The sequence below is a fragment of the Triticum aestivum genome, chromosome 6D, assembly GCF_018294505.1.
Source record: "Triticum aestivum cultivar Chinese Spring chromosome 6D, IWGSC CS RefSeq v2.1, whole genome shotgun sequence".
NCBI classification, from domain to species: domain Eukaryota; kingdom Viridiplantae; phylum Streptophyta; class Magnoliopsida; order Poales; family Poaceae; genus Triticum; species Triticum aestivum.
The window spans coordinates 283,761,362-283,770,518 of NC_057811.1; positions in this window are offsets into that span (position 1 = coordinate 283,761,362).

Below are 9,157 nucleotides of genomic sequence, written 5' to 3' on the forward strand. Positions count from 1 at the left end.
CTCCCTACATTGGTCGTTTGATTCATAGGATAGAATGTTATAGATTTTTTTCCTATGTAATCATGTGTTAATTAGCAATCTAGCATCCACTCCAACGTTTTTTTCACTTCCTTTGTTTTTCCTGTGTCAAACACTCTGTTTTTATTTTGAGGGGAACACTGTGTTAATGCTATGGGATTCAAGTGGACATGCCACTCCAATCCTTTATTTTTCCTATTCCTGCGTTTTAAGTTCCTACGAAGAGACTAGTACTTGCTCTAAATGATGTGCCGCTGCAAGAGCCGCCTATATTAATTAACCATGCTCTAAAAAGGTGGACCAGCTTTGGCTATAGTATACTGTACTAGGTTAGTAGGTGACCTTGCGCTTGGCTCTTCGCCTCTTCCGGAAGTCGAACAATAATGATGGTACTACAGTAGTACTTCTGGCAATCTGATACCAAATGAACTACTGCACGTCCACCACTAAGCAAAAGTTCCTCCTCGTGCTGCGAGCCATCGCGCATGCATTGGCGAGGGAAAAGGCGTAGTAAGCAAGCTTCTCATCATTCTGCGAGTTGACGGGACACATCAAAGTTATTAAGTACTCCCTCAAATAAAGGGTTGACCATGTCATGGCTACCATCTCGTGCTCCATCGTTGAGTACGTGCACTATTCATGTGCCATCGAGGAGAAAAAATATGGCGTAGTAGGTGCCATCGAAGTGCACGACTCACTTACGCACTGCTTATCTGATTTCTCCATTTTCTTGCATGACACGTGCACCTTGATGCTAGATGTCCCGTGTTGGCAAAAGGATGAACAAGGCTCACGTAAAAAAAGAGTGGAAGAACATAGATTCCCGACGAACGAGAAGGAGCAAGGAACCTCGCGGTGGAGCGTCTACAAGGAACCTCGCGCGTTTTCCCCTGTTTTTTGCCGCCTGCCCACCTATAGAACCGCCTCGCGCTGGCCAATTCCTCTCCAAACACCTAGGGAGGCGGTTGAACCGAACAAGTCTATCTTCGTAGGAACTTAAAACGTAGGAATAGGAAAATGAGATAAATACACGGGTGGTCACTAAAGTTGAGGCCGAAGCACACTACGGTCATCGGACTTCAGAATACGCTCAATACGGTCAGTGAATATGGGTTGTGATGATTGTACGTTCATTGGTTCATCGTATATCTCGGTATCCTATCTGTATGGCACTTGTTGACTGGTCAAACAATCTATGTGGCACCTAGTACGACATGTCCTCTCTCTGCCTTGTGGTTCCACATGTCAGTCAGCGGAATAAACAAATAAAAGAACATGAACTATTCGCTAAGCACTAGAGACGATACATCAGGAAGCTAAGTTGAAGATATTTTATATTTTATATTGATAACCACGCAAGCAGCCATGCATGTATAGGACGCATGCAGCCACGCATGGACACATGCCAATGCAGTAACTCATGCACATACGCGCACGACATAGAGCACACAACGCACGTACACAACACATGCATGCACACACACTCGGCCACAGGATGCATGTGAATAACACATGCATGCGCACACACTCGGCTGCATGGAGGTGTGCGCCATCTGCGGCGACGACTGGTTCGTCGTGCTACGGTGAAGCTCGCACACAACGGCGCCTACGCATCTCTTGCAGCACCTCTTTGTCGTCATTGCTCAACGACTAGCCGGAGACAAATGCGAACGCAGCCTCGGCTTTTTTTTTGACCATAAACAGTAGGAAAGGCTCCTACTGTGTAAATATATTAAGTAAAATAGTCACACTGTACAGGTTACATTTGTACAAGAGGAGGGTTAGGAGTCTACCCCTTTGGGGTAGGGGGGAGGAGCTACGAAAACAACTATAAACTAAGAGAGTTTACAAAAGCCAGCACCAGAGGCCTATTTGCCTCCTTGACTTTGTGCTGAAGAAGCTCAAAATCTTTAATAAATCTGGAGAGCCAGGATTGCAGAGTGGGCGTCACCGCTCTGAAATGGTGGTTGTTTCTTTCTTTCCAGAGGCTCCAGGCAGTGACAAGGAATTTCTCCATTAACATCAACGTGGTTCAGTTGTCCTTCTTGTGTTGGATGGCTTGAAAACGGTCGGAGAAAGGTTCCCAGTCTAGATCCAGTCGGGCCCAGCATTGTTGACTGAAAGAGCACGTGAAGATCATGTGGTCGACCGTTTCCTCGATATTGAGTCCACATAGGAGGCAGTTATGATCATCTCCAATGTTATAGTGTCTCCTTTTGAGCCTGTTGCGGGTGTTGAGTCGTTCGTCAAATAGAAGCCAACCAAAGACTTTAATTTTCATTGTGCATTTGGATTTCCACAGCCATGTGAAGACAGGGTGCGTTTGGACCTCCCGAAAGTAGAACTTATAGTAATCAGTTGACTTGAAGATCGTTTTCCCCCATGTGTAGTGCCACAGCCTCGGCCCTAGAGCTAGCACCGATGGAAAAGCACACACGCTGCATGCACACGAGCACGTACGGAGTGCCCACGACGTGGTGCGTCCCCAGTTGCCTCTACTCCTTCTGCACACGTTGTCTATGAAGGCGGCTGCATGCCTAATGATGATGTGGGTGAGATCTTCTAGGACTTAGATGATGATGATACGGACTAGACGGCCGATGGCAGGAGGCACAAGATGCAGAGCAGGAGCTAGGGTCGTGGACCCATGGTGGCAAGGCGTTGTGGTTCTCCGGGGGGCTGATCCGGCATGGTGATTGTTAGAAGATAGAGAGGGATTTGATGGAATAGTTGATTGTATTGCTTGAGCCTCGTGGGCATATATATAGGAGTACATGGTCATCTTAGAGTACATGGCAAGTCAGAATATTTCCTAGTCTATCCTATATTTCTAATCTAACAATGATACTCAACAGTGATCAAGAGTGGTTCACGCGCGAGCAGGACTCCATGCAGGAGCGCATTGACGTCAAGCATGTCATGCAGGAGCACGTCAGACGCAGCAGACAGCAAGCACAAGAAAGACATGAGCATGTCAATGGAGATGAAGGGGTTGGCCGGTGCTCCAATGTCTGTATGTCCTTGTGTGTGCGCGTGCATTCCGCCGGTGCTCTAAGGACGAAGCCGTTGCCGCCTTGCCTTCATCTCCATTTGGTCGTCGAGCAACGATGACAAAGAGGTGCTGCAAGAGATGGCACAGCAGGGTGCTGTTTTGGACAAGCTTGGATGTAGCACGATGAACCAGACAGTGAAGGCCATGATGGTGGGTGCCTGCCTTCTTGTGCGATCAGCTGCTGCTGAGTGGCGTGCGGAGAGGTCTCCTTGCTTGCTGGCTACTACTGCTGTGTGTGGTGGCTGTGGTGGTGCTACACGATGGGTCAAGCAGAGCAGAGCACGCGACCGGCTATGTGTGGGTGTGGCCGTCCGGCATGCATACGCAGCCTCCTTCCACCTAGCCGCAGATGGCGCACGAGAAGGCAGGCACGGGTATCCATGTCTTGTGTGCGGACGTGGTGTACACCGTGTGTGCATGCATGGGTATTATTTAAAAAGAAAAGATATGTACATTAGCATTCAAGTGTATTGATTCAAATAGTTAGCCTACTACGTGATCAGCAAGCCGGAGATTCTGGATTCTACGCGCATAGTCCTTGTTTTTTACATGCTTATTTATTTCATCAGTTGACAGGTGGGACCCATGAGATAGGCAGGACGTAGTAATGACAATGCAATAGTAGGTTCCACGCATACAAATTTGACCAGTCATCTGGACAAAAGACGGAACTCTACGGCGAGCCAGTGACCGTATAATTACTGTAACTCATATTCAATGATTGTATTGAGCGTATTCTGATGTCCGATGACCGTATCGTGCTTCGACCTCAACTTCAGTGACCATCAGTGTATTTATCTCTAGGAAAATTATGAGGGGGTGTCTCCAATAGTGTTCCTCGGCTTGCACCTAGCATCACGGTGGTCGAACTTGGAGTCATTCATCTGGTACACGTGGCATCTCAGATCTGGACACAAGGTGACGTACACCGTCAAGGTCCACGGTCAAGGGGGTCAGGGCGGACGCGATCTCTCACTGCATCCGCCATTTGAAGTGGCGCGCCGGTCTAGGGCGCTGCCCACTGCACTCCCAGCTATACCCGCCCCCTCGTCATATTCAAAAACCTACATTTATATTAAACCTGCGTGGAATGCGAGAAACCAACTCCGGCCACACACGTCCGTTCAGGAGCAGGACGCCGGCCAAGCTCCTCCTTCCACCATTTTGTCCACTCTTTCGGCGGCATCCGATGAGCAGGAAGAGCAGTTCTCCGGCATAAAAGCCATCTGGGTGGCCCGCCGAGCCCGGCAGTTACGAGCGAGGCAGCTCGCTGCTCCACCTACCTCGCCTAACCCGTCGGAGGCAGTTGCTACACTAAGCCAGCGCGTGGTTCCACAGCTGGCCTCTCCAATACAGCTCGAGGAAGAGTGTCGACTTGCTCCATGCCGGCTTGTCGGGGAGCACGGCAACACGGGCATCGTCGCTGCCCTCGACACTGCCGCGTCGTACATCACCTCCAGTGTCTGCGACTGCGCCATCCGCCGTCGACGCGCGCGTAGCCGCGACATGTGGGCAGAGAAAGAAGCCACTATGGATGTCGATGAGGTGATGCTGCTACGCGGCTATGAGGATGTCGATGAGGTGATGGCCAGCACGTCCCTGCCCGCTGCCATCATCAAGGATAAGTAGAACACAAGAGGCCGCCGCTGATTGTATCCCATGAAGGCCACTGCCGACGCGACGCCGGCGAATACAGCAGGTGTCTTGCACGATTCTTCTTCTGCCGGATGCTGGAGGAGGACAAAGAGATCGGGCGGCGACCATTTAGATTAGGTATATTAATTCTACCAGGCTGGTTGTAATGGGAGTATCATAAGTAGTATCATGCATGCCAACTAGTAGGCAAATTTGATGAGGTGGCGTAGAATTAAATGAAGAAAGAGAGGGTTGAGTATCATATTATGATACTGTATGGAATTAAGTTACTCCCTCTGTGGTTAGTCTTAACCTTGTTCAGTTCAACCTCCTCCCAAGGGGTTTGGAGAGGAGAGGGGAATTTGGCTTGTACATGATTTAATCCCCCACAATCCCTGTTAATCTATGTATATTGTGGGCATGTTATTTGACCCCTCATTTTGCCGCGCTACGACCAGTGTGAGTGTCTGCTTGCAGTACACCATCCTCTTTTGGTGGATGCCAAGCCGGCCCAAAAAGGAGCTATAACTTTTTTCAAGTTGAAAAATGTTACCGATGAGGAGCCATAATTAAGCTGGAGGCCTCTCTTATTTTCTTTCGAATGGGCAATAAGCTGGAGAGCTGGAGAGTGTCTCAATGGGCTGCCTCTAGTGTTAAGGCCCTCCAGTACGAAACGTGGCCAGCCGACTGGGCCGATACAAAAGCCTATCCATCTTAATGCCCATTTGTTTTTGTTTTTTGCGAGGAGAAGCCCATATTTCTTGAAGAGGGGGTGATCCCAGAAAAACCCTCCTTCCTCCTCGCTTCCACTTATATTGCAGCCCGCTGGACTCTCCCGCTTCCGTCGCCCCCAATTCCCCCCGCTCCACGTATTCCTCACTCATACAAAAAAACCCCGCTCACCTTCTTCCTCACTCGTACAGAAAACGCCTGCTCCTCTTCTTCCACTCCTACAGAAAACCCCAGCCCTCCTTCTTCCCCACTCGCACTGCCACTAGGCTCGTCTCTGGCTACTCTGATCAAACCCATGAGCACGGCATGACACCCGCAAGGAAAATGGAATCGGCTGGCCCCAGCGCCAAGAAGATGAGGCTCCCACCAGCGGCGATGCTGGTTGTAGATCCCGCACCCGGCAGCGCAGGGAGAAGCGGCGAGCCCCCCCCCCCCCACCCGGATATGAGGAACCCATAGAATCTCCGGTGGACCGCATCAGCGATCTCCCGGACGACATCCTTGGGGAGATCATCTCGCTTCTCCCCACCAAAGGTTGCTGCTGCACACAAGTCCTCTCAACTCAGTGGCGCCCGATATGGCACACCGCACCCCTCAATCTCGACCGTTGTCAGATGTCTGTCCTTCCTGAATTTGATCTCCTCAGAGCCATCGTATCCTCTCACCAGCAGGGCCCCGTTCGACGCCTCTGCATCCCGACATGCTACCTGCTGTCCATACCCGGCAGGGTGGACGCTTGGCTGACATTCCCTGAATTCAAAAAACTCCAGTAGTTTGAGTTATACCATTACGATGAAAGTTTCATACCACGAACCGAACACCAAGAATTTGTGCCCACACCACCATTGTCCATCTCGTGGTTTTCCTCCTCTCTCCACACCGCCACCTTCGCCCAGTGCCATCTACCAGACGATCTAGTACAAATGCTTCAACTCCCACTGCTAAAAAAACTTTCGCTTGTGGAGGTTTATCTAATGGAGGCCTCACTGCACAGCATCATCCACTCGAGTTGCCCTGCCCTAGAGCGCTTGCTGATTGTTTTGGGAGTAGAAATCCCTATCATTTGTCTCCAAATAAAGTCGCCTCACCTTAAAAGCATTGGAATTTGTTTTCAAGGACAGTAGCTTGCTACCTCTTGAGCATGCGTTGGTTTTCCCTTGAATAGGAAAGGGTGATGTAGCAAAGTAGCGTAAGTATTTCCCTCACTTTTTGAGAACCAAGGTATCAATCCAGTAGGAGGCCACATGCAAGTCCCTCGTACCTACACAAACAAATAAGAACCTTGCAACCAACGCGATAAAGGGGTTGTCAATCCCTTCACGGCCACTTGCAAAAGTGAGATCTGATAGAGATGATAAGATAATATTTTTGGTATTTTTATGATAAAGATTGAAAGTAAAGAAAGCAAAATAAAAATAGATTGGAAACTTATATGATGGAAAATAGACCCGGGGCCATAGGTTTCACTAGTGGCTTCTCTCAAGATAGCATAAGTGTTACGGTGGGTGAACAAATTACTGTCGAGCAATTGATAGAAAAGTGCATAATTATGAGAATATCTAGGCATGATCATGTATATAGGCATCACGTCCACGACAAGTAGACCGACTCCTGCCTGCATCTACTACTATTACTCCACACATCGACCACTGTCCAGCAAGCATCTAGAGTATTAAGTTCATAAGAACAGAGTAACGCATTAGGTAAGATGACATGATGTAGAGGGATAAACTCATGCAATATGATATAAACCCCATCTTTTTATCCTCGATGGCAACAATACAATATGTGTCGTTTCCCCTACTGTCACTGGGATCGAGCACCGCATGATTGAACCCAAAGCTAAGCACTTCTCCCATTGCAAGAAAGATCAATCTAGTAGGCCAAACCAAACTGATTATTTGAAGAGACATGCAAAGATAACCAATCATACATAAAAGAATTCAGAGAAGATTCAAATATTGTTCATAGATAATCTTGATCATAAACCCACAATTCATTATATCTCGACAAACACACCACAAAAAGAGTTACATCGAATAGATCTCCAAGAAGATCGAGGAGAACTTTGTATTGAGATCCAAAGAGAGAGAAGAAGCCATCTAGCTAATAACTATGGACCCGAAGGTCTGTGGTAAACTACTCACACATCATCGGAGAGGCTATGGTGTTGATGTAGATGCCCTCCGTGATCGATGCCCCCTCCGGCAGAGTGCCGGAAAAGGCCCCAAGATGGGATCTCGCGGGTACAGAAGGTTGCGGCGGTGGAATTAGGTTTTCGTGGTGCTCCTCGATGGTTTCGGGGTACGTAGGTATATATAGGAGGAAGAGGTAGGTCGGTGGAGCCACGAGGGGCCCACGAGGGTGGAGGGCGTGCCTAGGGTAGGCGCGCCCCCTGCCTCGTGGCCTCCTTGTTGATTGCTTGACCTCCACTCCAAGTCCTCTGGATCACGTTTGTTCCAAAAATCACGCTCCCGAAGGTTTCATTCCGTTTGGACTCCGTTTGATATTCTTTTTCATCGAAACATTGAAATAGGCAAAAAAACAGCAATTTGCACTGGGCCTTGGATTAATAGGTTAGTCCCAAAATAATATAAAAGTGTATAAAGAAGCCCATTAAACATCCAAAACAGAATATATAATAGCATGGAGCAATCAAAAATTATAGATACGTTGGAGACATATCACAGCTCATCATCGAAGATGCCCCTTCACTTCAAAGGTTGCTCCTTCATTATTGTTATAAACCTTGGCAAATAACTGTCGTCTCTGCGCCCAAACTGGATACCTTGGGTGTAATTCATGATCCGTTTAATGATCACAAGAAGTTGGTGTTTGGCTCCTCACCTTTTCAGCTACCGTATATTATCATATACACATTTGTAATCATAAGCTGCATTTTTCATTTGTGCGCATAAGTTTTTATCATCTTGGAGTACACTTTGGGTACTAATATTATGTTATATGCTCAATGAAGAGTTTGTCCATGGATAGCCTATCAATGCTACTGGATTCTGTCAAGATCTTATATATCGGAATGTTTAGTTATGATCTGAACATAATTATTGGCTTGCTGCGATGCTTTTGATCTCTGGAGAATTTATATATAAATGTGATGATTTCATGCACATTGAAAGACCGTATATATTGTACTAGAATTAACCATTCAGCTGTTGCTCTTTCAACATACTCTTTTTTCAGACCTTAACTGTTTTCAATCTTCATGTCTACTTAGGCACTAACACGTAGAGAAAAAACCTATAACCAATCGGTGGCGTAATAAGCACTAGGATTTTCTCAGTTCTCATAACATTCGTTTGAGGACAATAACGATGGAAGGATATGCATCCAACTAGGCAAACAGAAGCTTTGTCACATTCTTCCTGTTGAATGCGAGGTTACTATTGTCCATGAGGCTTAAGGTTTTCAACAAGAGATTTCTCACGGACGGACATGTTGAACAGCAAAAAAAGAAGTTTCAGGTGAACAAATGGGCTTCTGAACGTGCTCGGCTTCTATTTACAACAACTTGTAGTCATCCTCCAATAATTTTTTTTGCACATGATGTTGATTTTTGGATCAGACCGATCCATTTGTTTGTGACTGCGAAGAAGAGTGGTTGGGTTAGATGTTATTGCCATGTTCAATCTGGGTTTTGTCTAAATTAGATGAACAATTAATCCTTGGCCTTTTTGTACTGTTTGTAAGCTTGAGTTACAT